Source organism: Zonotrichia leucophrys, chromosome 4A (genome assembly GCF_028769735.1).
Source record: "Zonotrichia leucophrys gambelii isolate GWCS_2022_RI chromosome 4A, RI_Zleu_2.0, whole genome shotgun sequence".
In the NCBI taxonomy this organism is placed as follows: domain Eukaryota; kingdom Metazoa; phylum Chordata; class Aves; order Passeriformes; family Passerellidae; genus Zonotrichia; species Zonotrichia leucophrys.
In genome coordinates, this window is record NC_088174.1 from 5,542,387 (window position 1) to 5,563,452 (window position 21,066).

Genomic DNA, 21,066 nt, shown 5'->3' on the forward strand with positions numbered 1-21,066 from the left:
AGCAATCAACAGGGCACTAAGGAGAAAATATTCACTAGGCTGTGCCCTAAGCTGATCTAGGCAGCCTTTTCCTTATTTTACAGTTGTAATTTATTCTGCAAATGATGTCCTTTGGCTAACAGAAAGCAGAGTGAGAGAGGAGGGGAAGTGTCTGCCACGATTCCCTTGTGATCCCTTCTTGGATGTGCTTGTCAGGATGGCAGAGTGCACACAGAGCACAGGCTCTTCTGCAAATGGGGAGATAAACTCAGCATCTGCAGGATTTGCACTGAGATAGATGCTCCAAGTTGCCTGACACAATTAAATCTGCTTTATAATAGATAATTGTAACTGTGAGACAATTTATAAGCTTCTGTGATCACAGATAAAGAAGAGTTAATGGAATGACCACTCTTTCCATGGAATGACCGTTCCCCCCCCCACACCCTCGTTGCTTCTCTCACAGTGATTACAAAGCTAATTAGTGGCAGCTTTCCTGCAAGGCAGCAGCCCAGCCACAGAGGGACAGCCTGGCACTTGGCCAGAGGAATATTTCAGGCAGGAGAAGAATAGAGCCACACACTGTCATATTTTCCTGCGAGAGGTGATGAAATTAAGAGCATCTTTTGGCTGCTTGTCACAGACCCCTTCGACTTGGCCCTGCTGAGAACCCCAGGTTTGGATTCTCTCCTTCTCCCCGCAGAGGTGGAAGCAACAATCCCAACACGACAGAATTAAACATCACAAGGGGAAAAAAAACCTGAAAAGCGTTCAGGGAATTAGAGGTTTCCGTGATGAATTTGTTATGTTTTTGACCCAGAATTAGGGAGGTGGAGGGGAGGTTTTCGGACGTGCGGACAGCAGGGGGCGGAACGGCCCCGGCTGAGGCTGCGGGATTCGGGATGCGGTTCCACCTTTTCCATGGAATTCCGGGGAGCGCAGGCATCCCGCCAGCTGCCTCGCAAGGGAAACCTCTGTAACGATTGTGGTGCCAACAACGCACTTAAAAAAACTTATTTTTTTATAAAATACAGCTTGAAGCATCCTCTTGTATCTCTCCACTAGAAGCCCGGAGTGCTCATCTGAACATCAGCGAGCTCTCCCACCTAAAGGTGTTTGGCAGCCTGGCCTCCCTCCTTCTTCAGAGCTGTGCACTGGAACTGCTGGCAGTGCTCATGGTGATAGAATGAACTGATTTTAAAATTTCCTGAAATAGATGCTGATAACAAATATCACGGGGTTATTCTCCAGTCCTGTGGTATGTTTGCTGAAGTGAGAAATCCTTTCAGGTTATTGTCAGCTTTCCATGCAAAATCAATTCTGATGCTAACACTAGCATTTAGCTGATCTCAAAAGGCTGTTCCATTGTGTTTGTGAAGTCAGCCCCTCATTGCTTGTCTGTAGAAATTCATACACAATATGCTGAAACGTTTGCAGATAAATATCTCAGTGTACATCATTGCATCTCTTATTATGGAAATTGCTATGATCATTTAGATGAAATAGATTTGGGACTCTAGTTAGCATTACAGTTTCTGCGGAATAAATGAAAGAAAAATATTGATAGGTAAATTTGGTTCAGCAAAATGAGAGTAAAGCAAGGCTGTTCAATTAAAAAGCAAATAGTAAAAGATAAAGATATTTATGGGGGAAAAACAAAAAACCCCACAAAATAAATTGAAGAAAATTTCAACAGTAGATGTTGACATACAAATGAAGTAACAAATGGGTTGAAAAGATTTTTGTTACTTTGCTTGGTCTAAAGAAAGAAGTACATAATTGTAATTGACCACAATTTAACCCATTTGCAGTTCACTGTTCAATGAGTATTTTTAAGATAAGCAGCAATTTGAGTCGTAAAAGCAAAATGAGATAAATGTGACACTGCTTGCCTTAGTGATATCTGAAGCATAAAATGTCTATCTTCAACCTATAACCTCTTTAAAATAGAGCTAATGTACGTGAACATGGTGCCATTCATTAGCATGTCAATGGTGATTCTCTTACACGGTGCCATTAAATTACCGTGGTGATAATTGAGACATTAAAAAAAGACAGATGCTAGGTCTGTTTCTAGGCTCTTATAACCCTTTAGCAATTAAATTTCAGTGAGCTAACATAACAGGGCCAGAGCAAAAATTAACAAGTGGGAATATTTTTCTGCAATATTGCCTATCTCTAACGGAATTATTATTTTTAAAGGGCCAAATTTTCGCAGCTTGCTTGATGTGATTTCAGGATGGGGAAATGGGCTGAAGGCTGGCCTGAAGGGGCTGCTCAGGATTCTCATAATAGGGATGAATGGGATGTGGATGGGAGAAGTTGTTGTATATTCAGTTTATTTTCTGCCTGCACAGTGTGGGAAGCTGGAGAGTGCCAGGGCCAAACCTGCAGTGTGCAGAGGAGGGTGAAGGAAAACAGCAGCAGGGTGAGGAACAGAGGCAGAGGCATGGGAGAGACACCAGAGGCCCTCAGTTTGTGTCACTGTGGAGCAAACTGGTGGAGAGAGATGAGGTCCTGCTCCTGCCAGCCTTGCTGACATCCCTGGTGCCACACCTGTGGCTGCCAGAATAAAGGGTCCCTGCTTGGGAAAGCTCCTCCATCACATCCTGCACATAAAGGGTCCCTGCTCAGAAAAAGCTCCTCCATCACATCCTGCACATGTGGGAGAGGGGCAGGACCCATGAACAAAAATCCCGCAGCAAAAGCAAAGCAAACAGATGTGAATCCCACTGACCCTCTGGAATCTGAATATTTCGTTTGAGTAATTTCATAAATTCTTGCTTTCATAATTAATTTTTTCCTTTTCTACTTCTGGCCTTACACATTGTGACATAATAATTTTTTTCTGTATTTATTAACATCAGGGGCAGGGGCTAGGGAGTAGGAACTGAACCACCTTGTTTTCTCAGCCAGTAATTGCCTTGTAATGAAGCAGTTTGATACATTGACACAGAGCCATTGAATGCTGCAGAGCAAATATGGCATCGTTAGGAGCCCTGGCTGCAGCTGAAACCTCCTGCTGGAGACGCTGCTGGCCCCAGGCATCTCTGCTGGCTTTCAAATCCTCTCCCAAATGGAAATCTAAATGCTGGGTATTTTGTTCAGAGCACTGAAAACCAAGCGGCACAGTGTGCAGTGCAGCACATCCCTGTGTTCCTGACACAGCTTCTCATGTAACTCCTCCTGTCAAACCTTGAGGCTGTCAAACCTTGGGGCAGAAATTGCAGTTTGTAGCAAACTTGCCTGTGTCTGAATGGCAAAGGAAATTATAGTGAATGCCCTGTTTTCTCCTCTGTCCTGTGGTATTCTGGAGCACCAGCTGCACTTGCTGAGGTCTGAACTAAACATGGATAAAATTTTTGCTTCGCTATGACCTTGCAGAATCTTGAGGATGGTAAATTCCAGGAACTTTCCAGGGAAGTGGACAAAGAAGGACTGAAGGAAAAGGCACCAGGTTCTCTTTTTCAATCCCCTTTTATCTCAGGGAATCTAAATGCTGAAGTTAGCTTATTAGAAGCTCCTAATGGGAGGGTTACTCCCCGTTCATACAGCAGGGAAAGCTGTGTTCTGTGGCCATTATATTTTCTGAAATATCCTTTCCTTAGGATTTTTTCTCCTGAGAAGTTGAGAGGCCTCAGGAACAAAATGTAAACAATGATTATCTGCTGCTGTGGAATGCCACAGGTGCATCTGTGATTGGCCCATGTTGGTTGTTTCTAATTAATGGCCAATCACAGTCAGCTGGCTCGGACTGTCTCAGTCACAAGCCTTTATCATTCTTTTTCTATTCTTAGCCAGCCTTCTGATGAAATCCTTTCTTCTATTCTTTTAGTATAGTTTTGATATAATATATATCAAAATAAGAAATCATCCTTCTGAAACATGGAGTCAGATCCTCATCTCTTCCCTCATCCTGGGATCCCTGTGAACACCAGCACAGTGTTCCTTTCCCTGCACTGCAATTATTGTATTATCACACAAGGCACACTGAATAAGCTGATTTTTGTTGCAGTGGTCTCTCGGACTGTCTGTACCACGTGCTGTGACACCTTCCAGTGTATCCAGTATTACAAACTGCTCATAGCAGATTTTATGAGGAGCTGTCTGACAGATGGAGGGTCTCTCTTGCAGTCAAATGAAATCTCAGGACATAAAATCAGTCACGTCCCCAGGTTAGGAATTTTCAACTCATCAGCAATAAATTTCAGTGTAAAAGATCTACCTGCCGACTATGGTTCATACTAATGCAAATCATCTTTTTTTGTGGGTGTCCTTTGAGGTTATGCCTATTTAGAACCAACCAAATTGAATAGTTGGCCTTATCTATAGAACAGTGAAAGCATATGGTTTTTAAAAAATTCATGTTGCTGTATTTTAAATCACAGTGAGCATTAGCATCTCAAAAAGCATCATGGCACGGATTGAATTATCTGTAATAGCTTCAATATGGCAACACCTGGCTCTACAAGTGTCTGAAGTCAGAGCAGGCCATCTGTTAGTGGTCCAGTTGGATGCTTTCTAAGTACATCCTGCAAGGAAACAAGGACACTGGGGAATAAATTTGGAGAGAATTTGAGCAACCTGGATTCAGAATGCCCTGTAGGGAAGCAAAGGAGGAATGCATATTGTAAATAAGAGATCTCATTCTGTGTTTCAGTCTGCTGGGAAGGTTGGAGGGACTGTGAAGTTTTTAAATAAAAGCTAGATATAAACTTGGAGACAATCACCAGCTGTTCATTTCCATTCTGGAGCATGTGGAGAAACAAAGGCACAATACAGACCAACAAAAGGATTGAAACAGCAGAGAGCAGCATCTGTGTGGCATGATTCCCACAACCACAGGGGCCTCTGTCTTTACAGATGAATTTCATAACAGTGATTAGAGACAACTGGGTAATGTTCCTGCCCGGAGTTAAAGGTCTGTCCTTGTGCATGTCTGTACTAAGTCCTGCTCTGCTCTGGATGTACCTGGCTGTGCTCAGAGGATGTCTGCAGCAGAGCTGTGCTGTGAGGAATGAGCCTTGCTCAGGCAATGCTGGCTGTAGATCGTCAGTGTTTAAAAGCTGCTCCTTGTGGTGCTAAAGCTGAACTCTAATGCCTTTGCCTCATCCTTGGGGATTGGCAGCATGGCTCCTGGCATGCAATTGTGTGCAGTGAAACTCACTGCACCCAGACTAGAATACAGAGCACCAAAACCCTGGAGGTCCTGGCTGGCCATTAGCATGGGTGTGAGGGGCTCTGGCAGACACCTCCCATTCTCTTTGTTTCTGGATGAGGGCTCCTGGTGTTTGTTCTCTTTCATGAGGGCTCCTGGTGTTTGCTTTCTTGCATGTGTTCCTCATGTTTGTTCTCATGTTTTTGAGGCAGAGGGGAGCAGGGGAAGTTCTCTGTGTGCCCCACCTGGGCTGACCAGCACTCTTGTTCAGGCTGTGTCTCCAAGGTGATCCCAGCTGTGCACTCCACATGGGAAATGCCCTGGTGCTTTAACAGAGCTCGTGGGAGAGAGATTCCCTCAGCACAGGGCCTGAGCAGGAGGGCAAGCCAGGATGCTGCTGAGAGTCAGAATGAGACCTGCTGTCAGTCCCCTGGGTGCAGGAATCACCCTTCTTTTACAGGGAAGCTGTGGTGTCAGACGAAGATTCTTGAGCAGCCATGGAGAGGTTTGCCCAGTGAGGATATGAACACAGGGTCTGGTTTCACTGTTTGCTCTTTGAGCAGGTCAGAGCTTTTGCTGTGTTGGAAGATTGTTCAATTTATGTTCTCAGAAAACATTAGAGCAGAGATTCAGACCTTTCTTTGTCAGCTTCCACCCCACCCAGCATCAGCAGGTGATTCAGCTCCTGTGTGTCACTTAGAGAGCAGCCTTCCCTTTTCTAGCACATTTGGCCCTGGAGAGCACTAATTTCTTTTCACAGAGAGAAAAACAAAAGTGATATCCATGTACCTGTCTGTAAGGGAGCAGGCTTGAAGGGACGAGGCTGCAGCCCCTCCTGTCCTTGCAGCATTCCTGCTGGTTCCAGTTCCTCAAGCCATGGCACACTGGCTGGAAAGTGATTCTCTCTTTGTCACTTTTGGCTCCACATGATTTAAGGAAATCAGTCACAGCCAGCGAGTTTTAAGGACTTTTTTCTCTGCCATGTAGTGCCAGAGGGAGTGGATATTGCTAATTCAGAGAAGTTTCTTATTGATGTTCTCAGATAGGTAAAGGAAAGCCACCCTGAACATGCTGTTTTCATATGTTCTCCACACTAAATGAATTCAGTAACACCAATTTTATTATCATTAGGAAAAGCTAAATTGTAAGTTGTCTACACATTAATCTCTGTGTTCTGCATTTAAAAACTCCCTGCTAGCAATGCCTGAAAGGAGTTTCAACCCTGCCTCTCCACGTGTGAACAGGCCCAATTTTGTCATGTGGACAGGGGTAACAGAGAAACAGGAACACAAATGTTCTCAATCTGTGAATCCAGTTCTTTTTGCCCAGCTATTATTTGGATAAAAACCAGTAGAAATACTACCTGGTGTATTAAATAATAGAAATAACATTGTCATGCATGAAGTTTGCGGTTGCCTTGTTTGAGGGCCTCAGCACAGCACAGCATGAACAGCACAATCTGCTCAGGCTGCTCTCTCAAAAGTGCAACCAGCCTTGGTGGAACTGAGAGCCTTTACACTGACAAATTGCCCAGTGTGTGCAGTGTTGGATGATGATGGTTAACTTAGTGCTTAGCTGAGACCTAAGAGAAAAAAAGGGAGAGATAAACATGTACCTGGTAATCAAAGGAGAATAAAAAAGGCCTTTTTCCCCCTTGCATTTTTATTGGCATTCATGCTGGTGCAATTCAAGCTTCTGAGCTTTACATTTGCATTTAGTAAAAGCTTCCAGGCCCCCTCCTCTGGTCTGAAATGTACCAATGAGGAGGTGTGGCCTGATGGCATCCTCTCTGGAACACAGGAAGGGCAGAAGGCAGCTGTCCCTGCAGACAGAGCTCATCCTTGCACTGTGCAAGGTGCCAAACCCTGATTGCAGAGGTTTGGATTTGGCAGAGCCCCTTCCTGCCATAAGCATCCCTGAACAGGATGTGTACATGAATACATACCTGTCATTCATTTCAGTGTTTTGCAGTGATCCTAACATTCTGCAGAGATTCTAACATTCACATATGTTCATCAAATGTATAAATTTATTCTGTTGTGATTCTGCATTGGAAACCATTTGTTCCTGTGAGGAAGAAAATGGAAATTACATGAGACAGAAGGGGCTAGAACAGCTTAGAAATTATCTGTCCTATATTAATAGAGGATCGATCAGCATTTTAATTTTTGCTCTGAGATGTTTCTTGAGTCAGAATTCCTTGTGATTTGAATGCTAATCTTGCTCACTAGAAGATCATGTTATGTTGCCTTGGAGTGGGGTGTAGCAGGCAAGAGCCTATATAGATTTTAATGAATATGAAAAATGCCAGGGCTTCAAAGCTTTCGTTTTCACAGCTTTCATTATCTGCTCTCTATGGAACATGCAGATCTTTTTTTGTGGTCTTTTGGTGTTCTTATATGAGAATTTACTGACTTTCCGAATCTAATAAAAATATTTAGGTCATAGTTGATAGATTAATGATTTTCTTCATGCTAGAGAATTAACAAGAAGGACATATTCAGTATGGGGAATTTTGAATGCAAATGAAACTTATGGATTCAGTTTTGCTCAGGAGTTTGCAACAAATATTTCCATGCACACTAGGGTTGATCTGCAAGTCTCCACAAAACACATGAAAGCCATGTTTTGATTTGAACGTGCCTGGGGCTTCACATCAAGTTTATATCAGGCCTGAAGGTGCAAGAAAGCACTTATACAAGAAAGCCCAGAACCTGATGACAGGTTAAAGCTGTCCATCTACCAGAGATCTGCGCAGTCTGTCTTACCCAACCATGGCAGCCTCTATACTCAAAGCAGTCACCTTGCCATGAAAAAATTTAAAATGTTTAGTGGGCTGTGAACAAATGGCACACAAGCCTTCCCAGCTGACAAATGAGAAGGAGAACAGTTCCATGGAGAAGGGCTCCTGGGCTGGTACAGCCCAAGCGTGTCTTTACTCAAGCTTCTTTTCTATGGAAAGCTGTCATGGAAGCATGATAACCAAGTCATCTTCTGTAAAAACACTGCTGCTTTGGCTGCTGTTTGCCAAAGAACTGTTACAGGTGAAAATGAAAAGCACTGGCAGCATGTCAAATGTGTGTATAGTCATCCTGCCAGATCCTCTGGGTGAAAATCACAAGGAAGCAAAACTGTTTTTCACACGTGTCTTTCTGCATTTGACCTGCCTCTGGATGGTTTGAGGAAAGAAACTCCTCCCCATTCAAGGCTATAGGTAGTTTTAATGAAGAAAATATGGGTTCACCTTTCCTGGTATTTATATTTTGAAATCAAAATAAAAATTTTAGATTCTGTTAAAGGTGATTATCCTTTAAAGCTGTGCTCTGTATTGTCCTGCACTTTATATTCTCATTTATGGTCTATTGAATATGTGAATGCTGTTATCATTCCAGGCTAAGTGCAGTTCCAGATCCTTAATGAAGCATTAATGTAGGAGGCAGTAAAAGATGCCTCCACTACTTGTTTAATTAGCTTTTTCTCTGCCACCACTTCCCTGCTACTTCAGGCAGCTGTAACTTAGAAAATAGATCTATTGGCATTTTCATTGCAATATTGCTGATAACTTGGGAAGAGCATCCCAATTTACTGCCAAGATGGACCCCCAGTGTGGGAGGATTGTCACTGCATCCCAGCACAGACAATGTGGGAACCTCATTTCATTCCCCAGGAGTGCCAAGATCATTGATTTGGGAGCTGAGCTTGTTGCAGTGAATGCCTAAGTGGAAATGAAGTTGGATATCCAGGCTTGTCCCCTTTGATTTCGGTAATCCAGGTGAAAATGAGCCCAGCTCCAAAGCACTTCCCTTCTGGGGAGGAGGAGGGGAATCCCACTCAGCCTGACCTGGGTTTGCAGTGAGCGCAGATTTACGGATTCACAGTGCAGGGGAGAAGGCAGCTGCAGGCAGAGGCTGAGAGGGGCAGGAGGAGCAGGTTAATGTGCTGTGCTGAGGAGCCCTGCTGCTGTTCCTGCTGGGGTCAGGGGAGCAGAGCCAGGCTGCAGGGACAGCAGCCATGAGCTGCAGAGGGCCTGAGTGACAGCTGGAGATTGGAGACCTGATCTCTGCCTGGGAGGAAGAGTCTGCTCTCCTCATAAAACAAGCATAGCATGGCTCTGCTTACAGGGGGAGAAGTTTGAAAACACTGAAATACAAGGTGTTATATGGTCTGGAATCAGACGAAACATGCATTCCTATAAAAAGGCAATATAGAGCAAAGGATCATTTGAATATTTGGGGTTTAATGATGTTTTATTAGTGTTCATATTGTCGTAGTTGATGGGTGGTTTATTGTCCAAATGAATGAGAAAGGGACAGACTGGAAAAAAAATTAGGGATTGAAATGTGGAGTATGACATTTCAAGGTCCTCAAATTTTTGTAGGTATTGTGATACAACAGTTTCTTTTTCCTCTGTTTTGGTAAGATTGAAGAGTTCATCATGAGTCTGCTGAAATTTGTGCACTCTACAAGCTTTTTCCTGCAGAACGTGTTTTCAAATGAAAGGGCAGAAGGAAGAGAACTGTAACTAGGCCACAATTTCTTGCTCTATCTTTCCTTTTAGTCTATTAAAATCCATTGTGGTCTCTGCAAAGAGAAGTGCACTGAGCTGTATTCCAACTGGGAAGAACATGGGCATAAATAAGTGCTGTAATTAATTAATTAATGCTGTTCATTCAGTATCTGCTGGACAGTGCAAACACCAGGGCCTCAAACCCAGCACTGCTGGCTCTGAATGGGCAGCTGCTTTTCTGTCAACTCTGGCATAGATTGTACCTAGTTGGGGGTCCTTAATCACTGTTAATATCTTACAATATCCTGAGAGACAATTGTTATCTGTTGCTGGAATATTGTGCTGCCTTTTAATGACAGGCAAGCAACCCCTGGCTAGGAAATATGAATTTTGCTGCATTTGCTCTAGGTAAGGTTGAAATTAGAAGGTAACTTTCATGTTTATTTGTTTTGTGGTTTGTGGTGGGTTTTGTTCTTGTTGGGTTTTTTGCTTATGGCCCCTGAAGCATTGCTAAGATGTAAGGAAAGTTTCTTCTGTAGGTGCTCAGTCTAAAATAACAATGTAGGTATAGGTTTTTAATAAGAAGCAGGGGATTTATGCATATCCCTGTGTGTGTACTCACCTTGAAGGTTTAGTATTAAATATTTTATGTTTTCTGTTCTTGTCTCTAGTGTATTTGAGTGTATACTAAGGCATGGTAATTATAGAAAACAGAACAAGGAACATATGCCAACAAGGAAGAGAACTTTAGGAGGTTTCTGGAGCTGGTCTGCAGCAACATAAAGGATAATTCTTAAATTTTCTGCAGAACAAAGTCAAGGACATTACCAATATTTAATTCTATAGGACCTCTAATGGCTATAGTGACAATTTAAGAATATTCTTTATTACAGAATTTCATCAAGGTTGTTGTACATGCACATGGTCAGTTAAAGCAAGTACTTTCCTAAAATTTAAGTAGGTGCATTTCATTGATCCAGTCTTAGCAATCACACAGTCTCACTCATTCTAACAGTTATTTCATTGTGTATGCTAATTAGTAGTGTATTCAAATAACTGCAAATCACTGGCTGTAAACATGATAAACGTGATTATCTTTATGTATGATCTAGTGCTGTCAAGGAATCAGGAATTTTCCCTTTTCCCTCTACTAATTAAAACCAAATGAGGATCCTGGCTAAACATGCTGCAGCCCTGTGCTACTGTCTGTGTAAAGTGTTACCATCATTCCCTCACTGGAATCTTTTAAGTACAAAATTTGTGGAACATGGGTACTTATTTACCTTGCTGGTGAAGGGAGGCTGCTCTTGAGAGTCTTAAAATAAAGGGAAAAATAATCCCCACTCTGAGGGGATGATGGCAGTGTTCTCATCCACATGTTTCTATGTAAATCTAATACTGAAACAAGGTGAAATCTTCAGGAATCCTGAACTACTGGATAATCCACTCCGCTCTCAACAGGAAACCAGGCTGAGGCAATGCTATTTGTGTTTACCAAAGCCTATTGAAGGCAGTGGGACATTTCCACCTGTTCCTGTGGGGTTTGGGTTAGACCCAAGCAGCTTTTGGAAACAAAGCATGCTGTATGCTCTCTGTAAAATCAAGCTGGTCCCTGGCAGTTCCCTCCCTTTGGCTTTTTGATGCTCCCAGACACATTTGGAGCCCACATCTCCCTGGCAGGGACGGAGTCACCTGCGTGTTCTGTGCTTCTGGGCCACACATAACAAGGATTTTATCTTGCCTTTCTCTCCTCAGTACAGCAGTGCAGCAGAACAGATAAAGCCAAGATTACCAAGGTGCTTTGGGGCTGCATGATTCATCCCACACACTCATTCTTGCCACAAAAAATAAAAATACTTGGCTTAAGGGCCTGAACGCTCACATCACCTAATTTGATGCTATTACAGTTTGACACTAATAGGCTGCTCTTACAAAGAGCATGTGAAGCACAACTTGGAAAAAATCCCACTTTGTTAAGAATTGCAACATATAAATGAATGAATAGCCTGGGTGAAACTCTTTCCCCTTTTCTTTAAAAAAAGCATTATTCCACCTGCCTTTTTCTTGTAGTTTCCCATCGAGCTTATCAAAGACAAGAAATTAGTAATCTGAAATAAAGCACCCTTCCATTTTCCACATTTCAGAGAGAGATCTGAGATCAAGAAAACAATAGCAAACTCTTAAGGGCAAAACCATATTTCTCCTTTTTTAATGTAGGTTTCTCAGGCTTTGGTGGTAGAGGAGGAAATGTCTGCTCTTTTGCTGTCATTTGTTTTATTCTCTACCCTGAGGAAAAATAAGGAAAATCTGGAAACCCGGGGAGCTGCAGAGGGACAAAAAATTATGTTTTGGGCAATATTTTGAATAAGTAATGACTGAATCCTCAGTGTTGAAAATTATATTACTGCTGCATTTCAGTTCTTTCAGATGCAGTCTAAAATTAATTAGGTTTTCAAATTATGTTATTTCAAATTTATATCAGTGTACAGGTTCAATGCCTATATTCTATGTATTTCTATATCCCCTGGAGCTATGTTTCAATGAATATGTAGAATGTTGCATGCATTTTCCACTTCTTACCTCTACAAAACACACTTTCCCTTTGCATCTGCATTAAAGAGATGTGGTTTTATAGTGGGTACACATCAGAAACTGTATGTAAATACCTTTCTGGTAAAAAGTCAATAATATTGATGTTTTGTAATTCTGCTGTGTTAGTTTTTCCTACTTTAGAAATGTTTACAGGCAAACAGTAAATGTAAATACCTTAACATGCAGAACAGCTCTGTCTCAAATATTGCCTAGATTTGTCATTATTCTAATATAAACAACATAAAGGTATTTATTACAGAGACCTGCCTAGTAGTATTTTCTGTTTCATAAATAAATTATGCATAATACATTTTTCACTCTTGAAAAGGTAATTAAATACTACTTTCAAAGAAGAAAATAACTAATGTAGATAAAATTATAATTCTGTTTCCTTTCTCTTAATCAAATAGGATTGGAGATTTTTCTTTATGGCTTTTCTTTTTTCCTAGACTTGGAATTTCCATTAACTTTACAGCTTTACTTCTTATTGCATCTATGTAAGGAATACCACACCTACATGTAATTAGCAGTAGTAGAAGAATTTCTTAAACAGTGTATTTGAATGACCTGCTTTTACTTTGTGGGAAAAAGCTGGGAATTTTGGGGCTGGAAATTTTGCTGTAGGCTTCAGGACCAACTTTGATATCTTTTCACCTTTAATTTTCTTAATGGAACATTCTTGGCAAAGCGGCTATTATGTATCATACTTTTTCACTGCTCCATATTTTATATTCCAATATTCCATACTGTCTGGAGTGAAATAACTGTGTGCCTAATTTCCCTCTTTCTGCTTCCCACCTCTGTTGCCTTATTGTGCCTCTTTTATTGAAGCCTCTCATTTTTCCACTGAGTCTCCAAACTTATGAATAAGTCACCTGAATGTCTCTTTAAAGTCTTCTCCAAGCGCAAGAAAAAAATCAAGGGAATCTAAATTCTGTGTTTGCTCTCACCCAATGATTACCAGGGGATTTAAACTGGTGACAGAAGCAGTAGCAGAGTGATATAACCCCAATGGGAGGAATGGTGAGATGGGTGTTGTACCTCTTTTCACCTTCTAGTGTGTTATGGAAACAACTTCCAGCCCTAGTTTAGCTAAATTCTTTGGAGATGCAGCACTGACAAACAAGGCATTGTTTCCAGGGTAGAAACCTGCCCCCAGTCTTAGGAGAATTACCTGGGATTGTTCAGATTTTGCCCAATCTTTCTGCTTAGTTCTCTGTAAAAAGTCCTTGCACTTTGTGTAGCCCATAGAAAATACTGAAACTAATTCCAGATTAAAGCACTGTTCAGTAGGAAATTGTGTGAGAGAGGCACTTTAAGAATTCATTTATGTTTAAAAAATCTTATTGAGAAGAAAAATAATTCAACTGAGACCAATCATGGGCATTTTCCCTTTCTCACTAACCTATGTATAATTAAAAAATCAGCATTCTTCCCTCAGATGGAGATTGATTCTTGTTACAAGTGTTTCATCACTGGTGCTAGTGTAGTGGAGTTTTACTGAATGAAACTTAGCTCCACAACAACAGAGTGGAAAATTGTAAAGGCATATATATATTTTTAAGGCTACATAAACAGTACTTAAACCATTATGGGACTGGTTTAATTTTCAGCCCTGTGTTTGTTTTGGAAGAATAAGGGGGAAGTAGAGGAGAGAAATATTTTTCTGTGAGAGGTAATTGCCAGAGGAGCAGAGAGTGCTTGTTTCATATTCTGACCTTTTGGACATTTCTCAGAGCCTGCAACACTCCCTGGAAATATTCCCACAACCTTCCCTGAGCTGAGCCCGGATCAGGTCTGAGCTGGCAAGGAGTGCTCAGAGCTCTGGGCTAACCTGGCTCCTCCGAGCCCCCAGTGCTGTGTCTGTACAGAAATGGAAGGGAGTCCAGCAGAGGACAGGAGGCAGCCTGGGGAGCCAGGGCTTGGCTGCTTTGTACAACATTTGCTTTTTAAAGGCTGGCATTCTGCAACGCAGGGAAAGGAACTGGGAGTTTTATTTGTTTGACAGCATTTCCAGTGCGTCCATCTCTATAATTCAACCTGATGTCTCAATCTGAACACGTTTTTTATTCTTGGGGATTGGGAGTAAGCTGTCACCCAAAGTGCCTGCTAGGAATTTCCTAATTAACATGCTAATCAAGATTTGCCTCAAGGTGTTGCTTAGAATCATTAGTAATACAAAGAAATAGCTAACAGACATGTGTGGCAGGACTTGAAGAAAAGAGTGTCCAGAGAACACTGTCTGATTGTACCACAACCATCGAGGAAGTGCAAATAACAAATCAGTCAAACTGGGTTATGGTGAGTCTTGAGGCCATGTGAAGTGTTCAGTCTTAATTAGATAATATTGGGCTGTGCTTTGGGGCAGGAGAGTGGTGAGGCTCAGGGAGAGATGCCCTGGGAGGATGTCTGTGAGAGGGGAGAAGTTTTGGAAGCAGCTTTGGGTGGTGGGACTCTGCAGGGCTCTGGTTTGTGCTGCCTGCAGAGAGCACCAGCTCTGAGAGCTTTGGCTGAGCTCTCCCTGCTGGCACTCGGAGCCAGATCACCCAAGGTCCATGTCCTCACAGCATCCCTGTAGCATAACATGGATAAATAAAGGAGCATTTTCACTCAGCTGCAGACTAGTCCTTATTGCAGCTATGTTTTATTGCTTTTGCCAGCAGGTCCCTCCAGGCAGGGCTGCACACCAAAGCTTTTCACACTGGGTGTAAATTCTGTGTTCAAACAGCACTGTCAGCTTTGTGCAGGGGAAAGGATTTCCTCTGGAGGAGACCATAGGACCCACAGCTCAAAATCCAGGATCCTCTACTGTGCCAGGAGGTGTTACCTAAACCACAGGGCTCTGGAGTGAGCCAGCTCCACAGATGGGAGCAGGCAGGCAACCAGAGGCACTGGCACTGCCTTCCATGGAGCTACAAATTGTTTGCAGTGCCTTCCACATGTTAGCATAAAAGGCACCTTGGAAACGTGAGGGATAAATGGCAGCACCACAAATTATTTCAAACACAAAGAAAAGCCTTTGCAGGCAATAATTCTGGCGCCTGTATCTATTAGCAACAGATTAGTGGGAAGCTTGAAAACAAGACAGTGTGGCATAATAAGGTTAATGATCTCACCATGCACCTAAATACACTCATCTGGAATTCATATTGCCAACTGGTGAGAAATCCTTTGGTTGGTCACTGGGGGCTAATGGGGAGAAGAACTTTCTTTGTTACTTGGAAAAGAATTTGGGATGAATCTTGAGTTCAGTGTGATCTGAATTATGGCAACACAATTCAGAAGGTGTAGAGGGTTTCTTAGAGGATGCAGTCAGCTGTCACTTAGAGTTTAAGGCTAAATTTACTTTCAATTTTGTATATTGAAAATCTGACAACACTGTAAAATATTGAAGTTTTTCTTGTGGTAACATGTGGAACTACAAGTTTGTTATTAAGTACTAGTTTATATTTTAAAAAATTGTTTGGAATGAAAAGTATTTTTAAATGTGAAGAAGACTCAAAATTAAGCTGTTTGACATGTACAATTTAAGTTATAAAATCTAACTTGCCAGTCAACCATTATGAGTGTGTAGTTTTCTGAGATGTTGATGCTTATTCAGTGACCAGCAACATGTGTGGACATTACCAGCTGTTTAAATGTTCTCATTGTTAGGGCCCATTGCAGTTTAAGTAGAATATCACCACCTTTTAGACAAAGCCCGTGCATTAGAGCTGTATTTGTGTGGTTTTCTTTGCTGTGCAGCTTGTTTCTCATATCACCAGGAGGTGACAGGCTGCAGCAATCAGTGCACAGAGGGGACTGTGCACAGCCTTGGGAACACAATGGCTTTGTTCTTGGCCTGCACTTAGCTGTTCTTCAGTGTAACAGCAGGGGTTACATTCTGATGATTTGCCTAAGAAATGTAAAAAGGAAGTTACAGACTCAATTTCATTGGAACTGGGTAGATGTTAAAGGTTTCTGCAAATTATAACTGTTTGTTAGAAAGAAGTGCTACTGACACAAAGTCATTTTATCAGCCTGTGTTTGAGTAACAGTGGGTCACCGAGGTCATGGACATTTTGCCATATCAGATCGTTTCTTAGGGAAATAAACAATAATGGCTGTAAACTCCATGTGTGTAGATCAGGGCAGGAGAAGGTGGGCAGCTATGGAAGAAATTATTTTGTATTTTCTGTGGTCTGTCTTTGCTTGCAGCATTGGCAAGCATTTAATCAAAGCTTCATTGTGTGCAGAAGAGCAACAGCTTTGGTACTTTTGACTTTGTTGTCCTTTTTTCGCCTGGGAACACGTTTCAAACCAAGGCTGGAAGAAATCAGGATCAACTACAGACCTATGGTTGCACAGAACAGTGAATTTGACCTGGGATTTCCCCCCATTTAAGTGGGATTGCAGAAAATGAAAGTCTTGTTTGATTAAGAGCATAAATGCGTATTTTGGATTTTTTTTTATCTTTAAAAAATTCAAACACAGAAAAATTACTTGCAGCCAGCAATGTTGTAAAGTAAATAAGTTATCTGTTGACAGACCAATGGCCTTATAAGCTTACTGACCTAGGTTCATCATTGGGTGGTTTTTTGTGTGTTTGACTATAAACTCAATTACATATGCCAAAACATAACAACTTCTTTTTTACTGAATTTAAAAGGACTTTCAGAATTGTCTGGATATTTGGAAGCTCTTTTGTTTGTACCTGTGATATTTCAGATACTTTAGAAACCTCAAGTAATTTAGATAAATGAGCTTTTTCCCTTCCATCTTGCTTTCTGTATATGTTTTTCAAGCTTTAGGAAAATTTTCTACAGAATGTAATATTTTAATATATTCCCTGATTGGAAAACTGTAATTCAGTTTTAATATAGAATATTTGATTATGGTTTGTCTTTCATTTAAATGTTGCTATTAGAGTGATCTCATTTTTATTCAAGATCTTTGAAATTTTCCAGACATGATTCAACCAAATATATTTTGTCATATTCTTCCAGTGTCTGCCTAGTTTCATTACTTTGCAAAGTAGTTATTGCAGAATAGCTTTTCTTTTCAGCAGAAGTAATCTGTGAATTATTTGTGAACAGGAAAGAACTTTCTCAAAAGTACTCCAATATTTAAGATGATATCTCTTGCTGTTCACAAAGAAAGAAATATAGTTCCATAAAATCAGGACTATTGCAGGAATCTCCATACTAAGCAGGGAAAGGGAAAGTATGGATTATTTGTAGGTGTTATTTCAACTTTAGTGCATCTAACCAAGCAGTAATCTTCCCTAAATTATGGCCAGGCAGTTTGTCCAGCACCACTGGGTGAAATTACTTATGTCTTCCCTGGTCATTACCTTTCCTTGTTATCTTAGGTGGTGTTGAGAGCCACATCCTTTCCCTATTTATTGAGTTTTTCACCTTGTAAAAAATGTAATGCCAGTGTGTTTGCCCTGACTGAATACATTTATATGTATGTATTTTTATGCTCCAGGTGACTAGGACTGCTAAAACATTATTTCTCCAGTAAATCCTGAAAACCCAAATTGAAAAGGGTGTATTACTACTCTGAGACTTCTATCATTGTTAGGCTTACCCCGTTGACTGAAACTGCTCAGACTTGCATTATTTTGTATCTCTATTTTAACATCACTTGGATTAACAGAGGGTTGGAAGATCACCAGCAGCATTTTTGTTATTTGCTTTCCAAAAGATTGCTGGCCCAGCTGCTTTTCACTTGTATGCTTGGTTACAATATGTGAACTGCAAAAGATTGCCTAATGTCTCAAGTGCAGAAATTAAAGCACCAACACATGATACACACAAACCTTATCTGCCATTGCTCAAAATGCATCATTGTTGTGTTTTGTGAGCTGTGACATTTTAAGCTCAGTTGCTGCTGGTTTATCTCCTAGATGTGATGCATTGGATATTATGCTTTCTGCACTTAAGTAAAAGATCCAAAATCTCATGCACAGGGTGAGGAAAGAGGACTAATATTTCTCATTTTTCAGTCTTGATTGAGACCAAAGATTCATTGCACTTTATAAAAATTTTAAAAGTCCATCATACTTTACCTATTTACATTGCTCATTGTCTTGCTTCTTTTTCAATATGCAGTTCTAGCAAGAGCCAAATAAGGGTATTGCCTCTGTAGTTAATATGAATAATTACTGAGCTGCCAGGAGTGATCTTGGAATCTGTGTGAATGAGCTACAAGAGTTGATAATCCTCCTCTGCTTTAATTAATTGCAGGAAAATAATCTGCTAGTCTCATCAGTTGTTTTGAAAGTAAAAAAAAAAAAGGCAACAGAGTCTAATTTCAGTTAAATCTTAAAATGTCAAAACCCCCCACTAAACCAAAAATACAATCTGAAAAGAACTCTTGATATAAGTATTTCCAGCATTTAATACTTGCCTACAAATCAGAAGTTTAATTTTAAAAAAATGCAACATTAAAACATAATTTGCAGTTTACTTGCTTAGCACCTGAGTTCCTCTGGGGAATCAGAATGTGTTTTAGGGTGGCTGTTGAGAGCTGTGTGTTGCAAGGTGCTCCTCTGTCCCTCAGCCCCCCAGGGCCATCAGCCCTTTTTGTTGTTGTTTCCTGCTCAGCTAGGAAATGCTCTGTTGAAGCTGCTGCATTGTTAATGAAAACTCACTGTGTAGTGCCCAAGATACTCTCCTTTGAAAAAGGAAATTAAATTTTAAAAGCTTAATTAAGATAATGCTGAAGATCTGGTTTACCTACAAACAAATGGTATCAGAGTTAAGGGAATGAACGTTGCTATGCCAAAGAGATTCCAGGACAGGCATCTTTCAGCTGATCTGCTGCTGGTTTATTTGTAAGCAATTGTGTAGCTTTCTTAATTATTCCTCATCACTAGTGAGGTAGCAGATAATTTAATTTGTGATATTGCTGACAGAGAGGCTTCCTCATTACCATCAAGTTAATTTGTGCTATTAAATGTGTCTGTTACCTTCCCACTCAAATTATGAGCCATTGTGGGATGGGTCCTGTTGCAGAGCAGCTCATTCCACGAACACTTGCTAATTAGGGAGCTACAGTGCAACTTGTGATTAAAGCATTTAAATTTTGGAGTGTTCTGAGGACCTGGTATGAATTAAAACTACTGAGTGAACGTCATTTATGGGGTTTTTGATTATTAGCCTCAGTTCCACTAGGACTTGTGTTGGGATGTGGTGTGGCATGTACATACTGATATGATATTAGGGGTTTGTTTATGGAGTGAGTCCTGCCTGGTGTCGTAGCAGGAGACATTTCATTTTAGACTCATGAAAAGAAATTCAGGCCTTGCTCCAGGCATTCATCTTTAACTTCCCAACAGATGAATGTCTCAGCCCAGGAAGTCAATTAAGCTTCGTGACAGTTCCACTGGTCCTTCAGCTGTTGATTACAAAAACAGGGCTGACAGCATCCTGATAAATCTCTATTCTGAGGGACTGAAGAGCCCAAACTTCTTTTACTTGTTAAAATAACATTGAAAAAAAAATATAGATTTTTTCTTTTTTTTCTTCTTTTTTTGACACAGTGTTCAAATATAAACTCTATATTTTACCTTTAAAGTATTGGTTTGCAATAAATGTATTGTTTTCCTGTTCTTACAGGGTAGCTGAGTGCTTGCAAATAGCATTAAAAGGTAGGATAGAAAAAACTCAGTGTATTTGATACCACTTACCAAGAACCAAAGCAAAAGTAAGAAGCACATGCATATAATGAAAAGTAGCATTTGTGTGAATGGATGTTCAGGTTCTGTTAACAGGATTCACTATTATGACGACTTCTTTTTCTGTCCAGAAGATTTTCAAGTGTAATTTCATAGAACAGAAGGAAACACAAGTGGAGTGGGGGGAGAAGAGGATGGCAAGAAGCAGCACTTTTTGCCTTTCATCACTGTACTCTGTGTTGAATTTAAGCACAGAAATGTTTAGGGGTTCATTCTCTGCTTGCCAAGGCTTGTGGTCCCTGTCTTTAAGTCCCACCATCTGATCTCTATTTCAGCACCCCCTTGAAGAGGAGTTAGTCATAAAACAGCTCCTTGAAATAGCAGAAGTGGTGGGTGGGGATAGTTGAGCCTACTACAGCAAGAAAGGAAAAACTTCTGTTAAAATATGAGAGATGCAAGCGATTTTTGTGCCAGCTCTGAGCTCTGTGAGCAGACCTGTCTTTGTGGAAGCAGATGCAGCACTGGGAAGCTGAGTGGGAAAAGCCTCCTGAGCACATTGTTGCACATTACACATCTCATCTGTGCTGGTGTCAGTCAGACAGGGAGGTTTCTTGAGGGAATATGTCAGAGTGACATTCAGTGACAACACCTGGAAATGCAGAGTGTTATTAATGGTAGGCAAATCTCACAGGGCTGCCTCCTCTGCCTGCCTTTTCTCAGCCAAGTGATGCAGGAATCCTCTCTAAAAGTGGTCACAAATAGCACTCTAAGTCTCCTTATATTGAGAAATGTTCCATGTCAATGTGTCTTAGCCAGATAAACAGTATCAAGCAGAATTAACTTTAGCATGAGGGAATACTGCAGTCTCTTGTAGGAAATCAATGCAGGCTCTGAAGTTTCCACTCACAAAGACCCCATGTACACTGAGCACAACTCTGTTCCATTGGACATATTCTTTTCTGTGGGGAAAGCCAAGGTTCCAGACCCCATTAAGCCTTAAGTCTCCAGTGAAATGAGATTTCCCCCAAAAAATCAACATTTTCCCTTGCTTGTTTTTTTTTTTTTTTCTCCAGGCTAAATTTAAAGTCACAATTCATTTTTCTGTCTCTCAATCACTCTTCTGAAGTCAAAACAATGTCTCAGTTGTAAATGTTTGGCTCTAACAGA